This window comes from Rhipicephalus sanguineus, chromosome 6 (genome assembly GCF_013339695.2).
Source record: "Rhipicephalus sanguineus isolate Rsan-2018 chromosome 6, BIME_Rsan_1.4, whole genome shotgun sequence".
In the NCBI taxonomy this organism is placed as follows: Eukaryota; Metazoa; Arthropoda; class Arachnida; order Ixodida; family Ixodidae; genus Rhipicephalus; species Rhipicephalus sanguineus.
Genome location: NC_051181.1, coordinates 35,287,540 through 35,303,170, shown reverse-complemented (window position 1 = coordinate 35,303,170; position 15,631 = coordinate 35,287,540).

Sequence of the window (15,631 nt, the reverse complement as noted above, 5' to 3'; positions counted from 1 at the left end):
TTACATAGACTTCAATATAACAAACCTTGATTTAATGAAATTATCTACACCACAAATCATTTTCATTTCCTCATCTCAGCTGTGCAGAAAACTACGTATTTTTTTCTTACTATTTAAAAAAGTAATTTTGTCACACTATGCTCTCTGTTTCGTTCAACAGTTATTACGGGTAGAAGTAAGATCACAATAGAGTGACAACAGAAGATGAGGCGACTGCTACCATCAGGAAACCATGCATCAGTAAGCCATCAGTGGCTCTATATGATGAAGAACTGAGACTTATGTGCATGCCATAAACTATCAGCATAAAAAAAATATTTTTGCTTCGGTTGTTTGGCATGCACGCATGGCTGCGATGAGGTGGAGTGTACAAGTACGTACATACAACCTGGTTTCTGATAAAACATTGTTAGAAGTTGTGTCTGTTCTTGTGCGTCTTCTTCTGTCCATTTCTTTACTTGCACCACATTACTATTCTAGTGCACTTTATAAAGACCAGTTAGATTATTAAAAGGAGTGCGTCTGTTGCGTGTTTATATTCCTGGTTTTTGTGCATAAAATTTATGCCTTTTCAACCTCTTGAGAAAGCTTTTCTTGCATAGCACACAACATTTCTCTCAATATATAAAAGAAATCCCATTGCTTGCACTCGGTAGAACATACAGCAATAAAATAGGCCTATTGATTTTCTAAACTAGTGTTAGCAGTTCTCACACGAGCAGTCACGCCAATTTACAGCAATCTGAAGAGGGTTATGTCGGCCCCCAAAAGCCTGCGCAAGCCAAACCAGCGCTTAACTAGCCTACCTATCAATCTGCGTCCGGTCAGGTCCCCCAGAAAGCGCCGGGCAGCGTGTCGCGAAAAATGATGCACGAACCCATTCCTCTCGCGGCACGAAAATTTTGCCGCGCGGCAGCTTTGGAGTGTCGCGTTTTGCTGGCGGCGGCGCGCTGTGCACGTTTTTCCGCTAGTGTGCTTATAGTTTGGCGCAGTTTTAGCGCAGAACAGCGGAGATGTAGCAGGATGTAGCAGGTTCCACATCTTGGCGCAGTTTGGCGCAGCTATCACATCACTGTGCATGTCGCGGTCAAATTCGCTCAGCCACTCGACAAATAAATCGCACATCATCCACGCTTTCGCATTATGCCTGTAACGCACAGGCACATAGCCCCGGAAGCAACGCGGCTTCTTCGACTTTCCGATTACGAAAAGCACGCGCCGGTTGCTGCCATCCATATTAGTGCACAAAAGTGCTGTGACGCGCACTTTACTGCTTGCCGCCAGCGCACGTGTCGCCTTTCATGACGTGAGTTTTTTCTGGCAGCATCTGATAGAATAACGCAGTTTCGTCTGCATTATAGACGTCTCGCTCTGCATAGCTTAAAATGGTGTCTTGATTTGTTTCAAGCCACGAGGCAACGTCTTGATCGCTTGCCGAGGCCGCCTCACCAACTACTGATTTGAAAACAATGCCATGGCGCACCTTGAACCGATGTAGCCAGCCATTTCCGGGGCAGAAGTCGGGAAAGTCCAACAGGAATGCGAAGTCTTTCACTTTGGCCAGCATCATAGGACCGCTTACCGGAATGCTTCGAGCCTGCGCGTCCTCCACGTCCGCGTAGGTGGCCCTCCGCAGACGCTTTCTGTCAGTCGAGTTGGCATCGGCACCGATGATCTTGTCGTTGTTCTTCAGGATCATCGATATGGTTGACTTGCACACGCCGTACTTTTTAACCAACTCGCAGTTTTTAACACCTTGCAAGAGCTCTGTTAAAATGGCTCGCTTGGTAGCGATGTCCAGCGCTTTTCGCTTCGTGCCACCGTCCACAATTCTGACCGCACGCTACGCAAACACCATCAGTGAGCTAAGACGCGCATGTGTGATAAGACAAGCAAGCACCGCGTGTAACTTCTCTGGGCTCGTTTCTAGCCAAAAAAGCCGGATGCGGCAGCGTCGCGGAGCGGTGGAGACAGGCGAAGGAGCTGCGAGGGAGGGTAGTTCGGGTAGCTTGCTTGGGAGAGTAGCCTGCGCCGGCTGTGCACGTGTCAGGAAAATTTAGGGCCCGTTCACGCTCAGTCAGCATGCACGCGGAACAAATCGCGAATTGTCGAAGTCAGTGGGGATGTGGGACAAAGGACGGAGGGGTGCATAACAAAACAACGGTCAGAGAGAGCTACAACTAGACAGCAGGGGAGGCATGGTCGGCGTTTAACAATAGGCCTCGACAGCTGGTATGGTGGCGCTGCGGCGCTAGGACAGTCAGCGCCGTGAGTAGCGGCCGCGCGCGTGATCCCGTTGCGGCATGCTGCGAACGCCGCTCTGTGGGAGCAGAGCAATGGTATTGCGGAACGAGCAGCGCTCGTGATTGTGTCGATACCGCGGAACTGAATACGTAGAAAGTTATTTAAAATAAAAGCAGTCTTCTTCACGGCAGTGATCTTTACGCCGCTAACCATGTTTGCGGCGTCAGGGAGCAAACTGTGTCAGCAAAGGGGCCCTTCGAAGTCAGTTGCAAGTGTGTGAAGAGCGTCGACTAGGACGTCCGCCTTCAGGTTATCAAAGTTTTATCACGGTCTTCTAATATTTACATTAAATTAAAGGCATTGTGACGAAGATGCGCCTCCATCCGGCAACATCGCCAACGCTCGGCACGCTCGGCTCGTGCTTTTTCTTCCCTCATCCATTACGCGAAGAGCTACATTTGACTTTTCCATCCATTCTCGCTATTCAGCAGGGCTTCTCGCTATTAATCAGTCTGCGTGTGTTAGTTGATGTTTGGGCTAAGCAAGTAAGCAAGAGAAAAAACGTTCGTTCCTCTCACTTTTTTTTTACGCTGGCTCGTTCCCTTCGGACTTTTCGATGATTTCTGCACATTTTCCCAGCCGTCTATAGACCCAATTGCACATTGTGGGAGCAAGGTGCAGATGCAAGGGTGGACGCTGAAGATGGTGTAAGCAAGCTCGTCGCCGCCTTGTATATGTTTGTCAACAAGTGCGAGCACACATCCTGCACAGACCTGTCATGCGCGTGGCTCTGGCCATCGCCGCGTCCCCTTCTAGATATGAGGATGTTTAACGCTTCGTCGCAGGGTCACGCTGTCACCTTTCCCATAGCACGCAGGAAAACGTGTCGGAACACACAGGCAGAATGCAGGGCTTTCGAGCTTCTCTCATCATTGCACAAGAAGTGGGCACTGCATATGCGGTTTCGGTGCTTCACGAGCTGCCTAAGACCTCCATCGGGGCTAAAAAGAAGGCAGACTTTATGACCACAACGAGCAAATATGCGCAGTAATAGCAAAGAAAGCATTAAAAAATTAAGAGCGTCTGTTTATCTCGCACGTCGCACCGCCCTTATCAGACGCTGTCATCGCTCGTTCTCGTGAGCCTTCCATAGAAATCCATATAATTTTATTTCTGGCAGCTTAACGACAGTGTTTCTGTAGCTGTTGCGACAGCGATACACGCCACAATACATAGTTACACACCTGTTTCACCGCGAATTAGCTTCGTCCTTTCGAGTTGCTATGGTTCCGCCCGTAGGCGCCCGCTCTCAGCCGCGACTGACTAGAAACGCGCCGTGCCGCGGGCGGCGCCACTTGTTCAGTCAAAACTGCAGCACACTAGGCCCATAGGAATCTCAGCGAGGTTGAGGAGGATGGGGTCTATTACACGGATGCGGCTTGCATGGCAAACGCACACACGGCAGTGGTGGTTAGCGGCACTCATGAGATTGTAAGTGCTGCCTCGATCTCCCCACCATGTTTAGCCACCGACTGGGGCGAGATTCTGGCGGTTACCCAGGCCATCCAACACACCTTGAGCTTAGAAGGATTGATTGTTGGGCGAGTTGGTAATTCATGATGAAAGCAAATAGCGCGAAAAAACGTAAGACTAGACGAAGAAGGCTACAGCACAAGCGCAAGCGCACAAGCGCACAAGCGCTTGTGCTGTAGCCTTCTTCGTCTAGTCTTACGTTTTTTCGCGCTATTTGCTTTCAACACCTTGAGCCTCCCTGCGGAAACGTACTACATAATCACCGATTCGCAAGCGGCATGTCGGGCTTTCCTAACAGGTCGCGGCATTCCCGAAACCTCATATTCTATTCTTTTACGTACATCCAAAGTTGCATCAGACATCAGCCACACAATACACCTGCTCTGGACTCCTGGTCATGCCTCACTGTCGGGTAATGAACGCGCTCATGCGGCCGCTCGAGAACTCACCCTCCGAGCAGCCCCGCGCAGTGAGGCGGCCAACACAGAGCTAGGTTCCCCACTTCTCACTTATCACGAGGTCACACAGCATTACATACGCCAACGACAGCGATACCAACCACCACCAGTGCCCTTCACACGAGAGGAGGCTGTCGCACTTCGCCGACTGCAGACCCGAACATTTCCAAATCTGCACTTCCTGCACAAATTATATCTGACTCGCTATACCAACGCCTGTCCAGGATGTGGCGCCATCCCCACAACATTTCACGTCACCGTAGAGTGCACCGCTGCTTACTTCCCTCCCCTCCCACCAATCCTTCGGTCCACCCGTACCCCAGAGCAGTGGGAAGGCATCCTTCGCGAAGGCGCCCCCGAGGTCTGTCGGGCGCTCGTCCAGCGGGCCCGGGCTATCGCAGAGGTTGCCATAGGAGTCCCGGAATAGGGACCCTCCCCGTTTTCTTTAAATTTCAATAAAGGAATGTTTTCATCATGGGCACCTCGCCGATGGCTTATCGGCGGTCGAAAGTGGTGTCCCAGGAAGTCGCCAGAGCGCAGACTCCGTTCGCTGTAACCGATCGGCAGGGCTCAGAGACGTTCGTTGTAAGTGCGATTTTGCACCATAGAGATAATGTATATTCCCACGGGCATCGTTACTTTTAGGCGAAAGTTTGTTTTAAGTGGGGCCGTTATATGTGGGCTCGACTGTATATAGGTGAGGGTGCCAAAGTACAAGACTGCAATGGGACCTTTGGACAGCCCACAATGCAGGAAGAACAATTCATGGTACCCTAGCTATACTTAGTACTACTAGTGAAACCTTAACATTTCTAGCAAAAGCCTGGCATTACTAGCAGAGCTTAGAAGCTAGGTCAAACGCTGGTTAGTTCTAGCCTTGCGCCACTAGTGCAAGCTGTTCACATTTTTTTTATTGCACTGTTAAATTGTTATTGTCTCTTTCTCTTCAACAAATTAGACGGTGTTCCTGCTACTAAGAACAGCACTTGTTCCCCATAAAGATGGAGTTGTGTCCCGAGGGCAACCAATAAGATCTATCCCCCAAGTGACTGTGCCATAACAGTGCTCACATTCCAGTGCTGATTGAAACGACAAGACGTGCTTCTTGGAGAGGAAGCCTGCAGGGAGCACACAACTCACCTGAGGGCGTCAACCAGTGAAAACAGCTCGGCCTCGGTCAGCAGCTTGGCCCGCTCGAGCAGCATCCGCAGCACCAGCAGTGCCTGTGTGAGCAAGGTGTTGAATCCAATTCAACGTTGACACGCAACACATACCGCCTGGATGTTCCATGCGGTCAGCCGCCAAGCTGCTTTTTCCAGCACTTGGAGCAGCTGGTCAAATGCACCGCGACCGGCAGCACGGCGGCTTAGGCAGAAGTAAGACAAGGCAGCGCGCAGCACCGCCAGCTGTTGTGTCTCCTCCAAGGTGAGCCGTTCGCGTGACAACACCGTGGCAGCTGCAAGTTGCAAGATTTCGCATTTGATTTTAACAACACTTACTCTCTAGGCTTTTTATGGTGGTTACTGAAAATTCAAATCTGTATCAAAGGCGTGCTATGTCCTGCAACAACTTTCCATGAAACACCAGCTGTCCAACAACAATAACAAAAAAAGTTACGCTTTACTCTCAGAGCAGTCACAAGACCAAACTCAGTTCTATTACCTCAGTTGCAAATAATTTTTGTCTTTTAACACATTCCATTCAAAATAATAGGGATGGGCGAATATTCGGGCATTTCGAATATTCGAACGAATATTACAGTATATGAATTCGCTTCGATACTAATTTAGATTATTTGAAATTTCGAAGTATTCGAAATGAACGATTATATGTATCCATTTGACCGCACATAACCCCCTGTAAAGGTGGCTTCACTGCAGCGTCCGGTTGCTGTGCGGTGAAACAACCCACCCAGGAGAAGTCTGCATTGCCGCGAAGCCACACTTCAAGGTTAAATATACTACATATTTTTTTTAAGTTTAAAAAAGTGTTATACAGGCGCTAAGTATAGTCATCTTTAAATTGTAACGTATTGCACCACTTATAACTCGCACCCTACTGCTATTCAAATCTTGATACTATTCAAGGCTGCTTCCACTTCATTTCAAACCAAAAAAGTGACATTCACTCATACCTAGTTCCAATCCTTAAAAATATTGTGCAAGGGTCATGACAAAAGTGCTCATTTTTCTTAATAATATGCGGTAAATACTATTCAAACTATTCGATTCAAAATTATTCGACCAAATCACTATTCGCTTCAAATTCGCTTCGAACCTCAAATTCACTATTCACCCATCCCTACAAAATAACCTTTGTGTTGATGTATATTAGTTGACCCTGAATTCATGCACACCCCTCCCATAATCTGGAAAAAAAAAGGACGCAGTTGTAGTTATGCATTCTACCTATGAGTGCTTCTTTTGTCACCCTAGGCATCCTTTTGTCAATCCTTAAACATATGTGCACTGCACACCTGTCCAGAATGTGTCACAACATTTTTACTGAAATTAACGATTTATTGTGTTAGAAATGTGCGTGCTGTTCTTGCAGGAGGTAGAAATTATGTCTACATTCCATAGATGTTTGCATTTTATTCTAGGCACATGACAGTACTTTCATCATCATACTCAGCCTAGGTTTGTGTCCACTGCAGGACATCTCAGTGATGTCCAATTTATGCTATCTTGTGCAAGCTGATTCCATTTTATCCCTGTTAATTTCCCAATTTTGTCAGTTCATCAAACTTGCTGCCATTCTAGGCTTATTGTCTCTTCCCTTGGTATCCATTCTGTTGCTTCTGCGAGCTCTTGCAGTACCGAGAGAGCGAACGATTTGCTGTAGTTTCTGAAACAAAATTGCAGATTCCCTGCTGCGTGGAGTGCAATAATAATCGAACTCATGTTGACAGGAGCCTTGACTACTGATCAGAAATGCTTTCCGACAACATTCAAAAAATGTAGCAGGAACCCTTTAAATTGATTCTTTATACAATACGCTCACCCGTGTTGGAGAAGACGGGCTCGGCAAATTCATCACCACTTGAGGAGCTTTGAGAAGATGCCAAACTGGGTGATGAAAGGTTTTCACAGGCCCACTGGTCTTCTCTGTCAATTTCCACGTGGTTACCCTTGGTCGTGCCCAGTAGCCGTGATGCACCTATGTCATCTGTGCAGTCCTGCAAACAAACATTGTATTGGGAAATCAAGCATTTAGAATAAAAGGCTATTCATTTCGTGTGCATTATCGTGCCCCCTTTATCTACAGGAAATGCCAGAACAAGCACCTTCAGATGCATAGAATAGCACTCTTCATTATGGGGAGCAGTGGGGAAAATATCTGATAACAAAAAAAAAAAAACATTCCTGAGGCTGCAACATTCATATGGGGATGGATTACCAGTGAAGCTGTATACGCATTTCTGCTGTAAATGCCTGTCCACTCGTTTCTCTGGCATGAGCTACTGCAGACGGTGACATTCTTCTTGGGACTCTCTGCTTTTCCATGGTCTTGCTTTCACTGGTAGCATTCGCGTTTCTGTTGTTGATGCCTCCATGCTTCACTGGCTTTTTTTTTTTTTCGACATGAATGTGCTGCACCGTCTCATTGTCTTGCCTTCCCCAGCTTCTTGCAGTGCTCGATGTCATACCACAGCAGAGCCACCACACAACGCCGAGGCAAACGCTGCATGTGAGTGCGCTCTGCCAGCTTTGCCATCTCCTTTTTTTTTTGTTTATATCTTTTTGTCTGCATACGGTGTCTACATAGGCATAGAGTTTCCTAAAATTAACTAGAGGGGACTCTGGCGCTGCGATCGTTCAGCCACCATGGGAACGATGGGTAGTACACGAATTTGCCTAGTGCTTGCGGGCTTCGAACGCACTTGTGGCTTTGTTTATTGCTGTGTTTTGGCGTTCGTTTCAGATAAAAGAATAGACCGTTGTGAACTTTGTGACCAGGTTTGAATTGCTGAGCCTAAAGAAGTTAAAGTGGCGAAGTAAAACTGCTGACTTTTGCTGAACTTTGTTTTTCGACAAAGCGGATGCAGCCGACACGGAGCCAAACGGAGCCGAAAGTACGAAGTTTAGACAAATTTGTGCACTACCCATCATTCCCATGCTGGCTGAAGCGTCATGCGTTGCAGCTCCCATAGACACTAGCGCCAGAGTTCCCTCTAGTAAGTATTGTAGGAAACTTTATGGTTAAACGGAGCCGAAAGAACGAAGTTTAGACAAATTTGTGTACTACCCATCATTCCCATGCTGGCTGAAGCGTCATGCGTTGCAGCTCCCATAGACACTAGCGCCAGAGTTCCCTCTAGTAAGTATTGTAGGAAACTCTATGGTTAAATGGAGCCGAAAGAACGAAGTTTAGACAAATTTGTGTACTACCCATCATTCCCATGCTGGCTGAAGCGTCATGCGTTGCAGCTCCCATAGACACTAGCGCCAGAGTTCCCTCTAGTAAGTATTGTAGGAAACTCTATGGTTAAACGGAGCCGAAAGAACGAAGTTTAGACAAATTTGTGTACTACCCATCATTCCCATGCTGGCTGAAGCGTCATGCGTTGCAGCTCCCATAGACACTAGCGCCAGAGTTCCCTCTAGTAAGTATTGTAGGAAACTCTATGGTTAAACGGAGCCGAAAGAACGAAGTTTAGACAAATTTGTGTACTACCCATCATTCCCATGCTCGCTGAAGCGTCATGCGTTGCAGCTCCCATAGACACTAGCGCCAGAGTTCCCTCTAGTAAGTATTGTAGGAAACTTTATGGTTAAACGGAGCCGAAAGAACGAAGTTTAGACAAATTTGTGTACTACCCATCATTCCCATGCTCGCTGAAGCGTCATGCGTTGCAGCTCCCATAGACACTAGCGCCAGAGTTCCCTCTAGTAAGTATTGTAGGAAACTCTATGGTTAAACGGAGCCGAAAGAACGAAGTTTAGACAAATTTGTGTACTACCCATCATTCCCATGCTGGCTGAAGCGTCATGCGTTGCAGCTCCCATAGACACTAGCGCCAGAGTTCCCTCTAGTAAGTATTGTAGGAAACTCTATGGTTAAACGGAGCCGAAAGAACGAAGTTTAGACAAATTTGTGTACTACCCATCATTCCCATGCTCGCTGAAGCGTCATGCGTTGCAGCTCCCATAGACACTAGCGCCAGAGTTCCCTCTAGTAAGTATTGTAGGAAACTTTATGGTTAAACGGAGCCGAAAGAACGAAGTTTAGACAAATTTGTGTACTACCCATCATTCCCATGCTCGCTGAAGCGTCATGCGTTGCAGCTCCCATAGACACTAGCGCCAGAGTTCCCTCTAGTAAGTATTGTAGGAAACTCTATGGTTAAACGGAGCCGAAAGAACGAAGTTTAGACAAATTTGTGTACTACCCATCATTCCCATGCTGGCTGAAGCGTCATGCGTTGCAGCTCCCATAGACACTAGCGCCAGAGTTCCCTCTAGTAAGTATTGTAGGAAACTCTATGGTTAAACGGAGCCGAAAGAACGAAGTTTAGACAAATTTGTGTACTACCCATCATTCCCATGCTCGCTGAAGCGTCATGCGTTGCAGCTCCCATAGACACTAGCGCCAGAGTTCCCTCTAGTAAGTATTGTAGGAAACTTTATGGTTAAACGGAGCCGAAAGAACGAAGTTTAGACAAATTTGTGTACTACCCATCATTCCCATGCTCGCTGAAGCGTCATGCGTTGCAGCTCCCATAGACACTAGCGCCAGAGTTCCCTCTAGTAAGTATTGTAGGAAACTCTATGGTTAAACGGAGCCGAAAGAACGAAGTTTAGACAAATTTGTGTACTACCCATCATTCCCATGCTGGCTGAAGTGTCATGCGTTGCAGCTTCCATAGACACTAGCGCCAGAGTTCCCTCTAGTAAGTATTGTAAGAAACTCTATGTACATAGGGACACAAACCCGTCAAAATACCCCACCCCTTGGAATGCATAGGCTAGAGGTAAACAGCTTCACAATAAAAACAGAGCATGGTGCTGACTACCAACAAATGCATTTATTTTTGCGGGCATAAATATACACACGATTACGTGAAGGGGACTAAAGCCATGCGTCCTATCCTGTCTAATACACTTTGACTTTATCACTTAAGCTGCACAGACAATTCATAACTTTGTCGGTTAATGCTTTGTCACTTGCAATGGTGAAGTGACAAATGAAGGCTTTGTGGGATGCATGGCAATTTCCTCCTGCATTTTCTGTGCACAGTGTCATGGTAGTTGCATGCGATGCAAGTCTAGTGGAAGTAAGCTCTGCAGCCACATCAAGCACTATGAATAGCCAAATTGTTGTCAGTCGTTTTCCCAAACTTATGAGGCTGCTCTTGAAAACAGTCGTTTATGCAGTGGCTCTTCTGTCCAATGTACTGGGGTGGTCCAAAGTTCCCAGGCCACACTGCCATAGAATTAGATAGAATCGCAACCTGGAAATTTCTGACCACACTTATACGTACAGTTAAGCCTCCATACCGAACACTTCAACATAATGAAATTCTTTATATAATGCAGTTTTCACTCTTTTGTTGCTTCACGTCCATTGAATACTGTGGATTTTTTACCTCAGTACAGTCGCCGACCGATTTTCCGGACCTGCCAAGAATCGCAAAATAGACCAAAAAATCAAACAGTTCGAAAAAGTTGTCAAGGCACGAAAACGAAGTTTATTTGGATTAGACCAGCTTAAAAAAATCTCCGATAATGCCCTGCTTCTGCTACGCTTAGGGATGAACAGATTTGGTTGTATGTGGGCCACAGTAACGTCGTCAGCGCATTGGCGATTGCTGCCGCCGACCATCGCGTGAGGCACAGTTGGTGGCTGCATGCCACTAAGCAAACAAAATTTGGTGCCGGTCACAAAAAGATTCATGCAACATCTCGTCTGGTCGGTGGGATTTAATGACGCGATCTGGGGTTCTTTAACACGCCCCGACATCACACAGTATGCGAGCCTCCAGCATTTCGCGTCTATTGAAACGCGACCATCACGATCGAACCCGCGTGTTTCAAGTCAGTAGCCGAGCACCGTAATCAATGAGCAACCGCAACAGCACAGAGCATGTGACGCACACAACGGCTCAAAAAGACTTGATACATATGCTTGACTCACCACCAACATGACCACGTGCGGAATGACAACTGGAAAAAGCAAACACGCAAAGAAAAAAAAAGCTCTACCGGCGTGTTAATGATGACGATAAGGCTGACTGAAAAAAAAAAGTTGCATCCCCTTAGCATTCTGCCAGCCAAGGAGGAGTGGACATGGCCTCCGAAACTGCAATATTGTGCATGCTTCCGATCTTGGAGGCAACACGACTGGCCACTGGAAGCCAAACTTGACCAAGCCTCTGACCAAGCCAGCGGAAAATCCAACACGGCAGCTTTCAAAATCAAGCAGCGTGGCTCAAAACGAGCGATTTAGTCCAAAAAATCGAACTTTAGGGCATAAGTTCATCTGAAAAATCGGTCACAAGAATGTATTAGTGCTATGGGAACCTTGACGGTGCATTTATGAAGTCCGAAATATCCACCAAGTTCGAATTTTCGGAGTCCAAAAATTCGTCAGCGACTGTATAACGCTGGGTATCTATCTTTGATTTCAATAAAACAAAGTTTCACTACTGCTTCAGAGGAAGATTGACATGATAAGTTGAAATTTCTGCTGATGCCAAAGGTTGTATTGTGGAGTTGCCTGCGGTTTTTGCAAACGCATTTTTCAAACCTCACGTTGAACGACAAAGAGCAGCCACTAAAGCAGCGTAGTGTGTTTTCTGTCAGCAACATTGAGGGAAAGGGTGCACTCCAGTGCTCTCCTTGCCTTCAAAACGGCACAGATTGCACGCGGTTGATTTGTGTTACAATAATATCTGGGGTTTAAGGTCCCAAAAACCATGATATGATTATGAGAGACGCCATAGTGGAGGTCTCCGGAAATTACGACCACCTTGGGTTCTTTAACGTGCACCTAAATCTAAGTACACGGGCCTCAAACATTTTCGCCTCCATCGAAAATGCAGCCGCCGTGGCCGGGATTCGATCCCACGACCTTTGGCTTAGCAGTCGAGCGCCATAACCACTAGACCACTGTGGTGGGGCGGTTGATTTGTGTTGCGCAGTGCACATGCTGCTCTACCAACTGTACGCAACGTAGTTCCATGTTCTTTTTCCTCTCTTTTTTACTCTGCCTAGCCAGTAGCTGAGTACCGTATTCTCCAGTGTATAAGTTGCGCCTTTGTATAAGATGCACCCCCTGCTTTTTACAACATTTGCGGGAAAGAATTATATATAAGACACACCTTTGTATAAAATGCATCTATTTTTAACTGTCAACATGATAAAACACAACGACGCACGCAGAATACATTCAATGCGAAATGCGTAGTCACGCACAGCACTGCATATCTGTAAGCAGCAGTATAAAACTTGTATATAATGCTGTCTTAAGGCGCAGAAAACCACTCTTTATTCCACTGAATTCGAAGCCACATCCTCCGGCGCACTGTCAAAAGCTCTTCTGCCTCGGTTGGCAGCGTCGCTGGGTTGCTGATGTCGGCCTCTGAGTGACTTTTACGTGGCGTTGTAAGCACCTTGAAACACATTGTTGGCGTTGCCCCTACTATGGTGGCTACCATACCTCTATGGCATTACGAGGCTTGGCGGGAACCCATAAACAATGAACGCACTGCACGGTTACCACCTACACACACGCATATAAAAAGTAAATGGCGACCGGAAGCCGGATGCTGCGACTACTGCTCGACTGCAGCGACGTCTCACACAGAAACTGATGATGACGATAACGAAGTGGTACTTTCGCTTTTGTAACCGATATTGTGGGTGCTACAATGTTACAATGAACCGTTGTGGTGCCCTCTTTTATTTATTGCATCAGTTCCGTGGGTTCAATGCTTCGTTTAAGAACAAACAATTCAAACAGTACAATGGAGCACGCGACAGTGGTGGCTTTTATTGCGGCCATAATCTCCGCGGTCGCCGCTCTGCTTGAACGGCAAGTAGATGACGTCTAAGACCACAGCCGCTTCATTGTTATAAAAAAATTACATATATTTTTACGAATGCTCTCACACTCAGTTTATCGTGCTTGTAATAATATATGGCGCGCGCGGGTTTCAAATAGCCAAAAACAAAACAGTGCGCCGTGCGGTGGCGACTTGTGTTACTTTGTGGCCCTTTGAATGTGTGCGCCGTGCAGGGGCGAATTGCGTACGTGCCGTGCGGTGGCAAAGAGGACGGCGATCGTGTGCGCGGCGTGCCTCGAGACAGTGTGACCAGTGCGCGAGCCATGCGCGAGAGTCGAATTCCAAGGCGGGATCTCCTTCGCTGGGCGTCCGGTCCATGGGAGAAACCACAGCCCTACCTCCTGCTGCCTCGACTTACCAGAGCGCTCCCGCCTGTTCCACTACGGGAAGATCGAGCCAGGGACCGTGTACGAGGCCGGGCCAAGCGTCGACACCGTGTGCAGGCGGGCACCCTCAGGGTTCGGCCCACGAGCACGCATGAGCCGAGGGCGTCAACCGTGGAGCGGGTCCCTTGGGCGCAGAGTTCCGGCATCAACGGCCGCGGAGTAGACCTCCGTGACTTCACGCGCGCAGACGAAGCACCGAGCTACGGCATCGACAGATGGTCTACGCACGACGCCTTCGACTCGGCAACCCCATCGGCCCCGACAACAAACTGTACGCCACTGGTTGACTATTTCTCGTAGCAGCCATTATGTCAATGTAACTTTCACTATTCGTTGAGTCCATTCGTGTGTGTAAAGATGTCTTACGTGTGCTTGTCCACCTGTGCGCTGCGTCATTCTTTCTGGAGCGAATCCTGAGCCCAAACACAACATCACAAACTGGCAAGCCTGCCAGGATTCGCTCAGTAACAGTGAAAGAAAGCAGCTTCGCTCGTGTACCAGCACCCGTTCGGACTTGAACATGGACTTAGAGAAGCTTACCGCTGTAGGTATTCAACTCGGGCTGACAGGCGCAGAACTGAGCAGGTGGATCGAGGCCCACCAGGCAAAGCAAAGGGATGAGAGAGCTGCGGAACGAGAGGCACTGAGAGAAGCTGCGGAGATAGCGCGCTTAGCTGATGAGAGGCAGCGTGAGATCCTCCAGCTAAAGTTACAGCTTCAGGAAGGAGCTCGGAATGTACCTGCCACAGCTAATGACGTTCTGCCTGTACCCAGCACTTCATCACCGCTTAACCCACAGAAACTACTTCCTCTCTTCGATGAAAAACGCGACGACTTGCACGCGTACTTGCAGAGATTTGAGCGAGTAGCAACCGGTCAGGACTGGCCGCAAGAGAAATGGGCCCTTGCTGTGAGCATGTGCCTCACTGGCGACGCTTTAACTGTTATCGGTAGGATGACTGCCGCCGATTCATTGGACTACCAGAAGGTGAAGAAAGCCTTGCTGCAGAGGTTCCAATTTACGGCGCAGGGTTACCAAGACAAGTTTCGCAAGGCAAGAGCTGCGGATGGCGAAACTGGAACGCAGTTAGCCGTGAGAATTGCGAGTTATTTTGATCATTGGATCGACATGGCCAACGTGTCGAAAACGTATGAAGGGCTACGTGATCATATAATCTCCGAGCAATTCCTACGCTGTTGCCAACCGAAACTAGTTATCTTCTTGAAGGAGCAAGAGGGCAAATCACTTGACGAGCTTGCTAAGCTAACTGATTGCTTCCTCGAAGCACAGAATTTGCCAAACATTGGAAAACGTCCCGACACCGGGAAGGATTTCGGTGAGAAACCTAATGAAGCGCCCCGAAAACCGCAAGTTAAGTGCATGCTCTGCAATCGTTTCGGCCATTCGGCTCCCAACTGTCGCAGCCAACCTAAACAAATGGTAAAGTGCAAATTGTGCGGCAAACCGGGACACACAGCTGAAAATTGCAGAGGTCAGCGTGCAGACAACAAACCGACTTCGTCCTGTGCATTCACAGAAGCACAACCTATTGGACCTCGTCAGGGCAAAACATCAAAGTGCCCACAAAAGCAAACTAGCCGCTCAAGTAACTCCGACGAGAACAGGAAAAACGCTGTACCTTTCCTAAGGGACGGGATGCCAGTCGTTGAAGGGCGATTGCTAGGACGAAAGGTTTGCGTGCTTCGGGACACAGGCTGCAATACAGCAATTGTCAGGCGAGAGTTAATTCCTGAGGAGTGCTTGACGGGCAAAACAAGCAATGTCGTTTTGCTTAATGGTTCAAGTAGTCGCCTCCCCGAAGCCATCGTACAAGTGAAAACGCCTTACTTTTCAGGCAACATAAAAGTGGCTTGTATGAACCACCCACTGTACGACGTGGTTTTAGGAAACCTTCCAGGAGTCAGAGGACCATACGATCCTG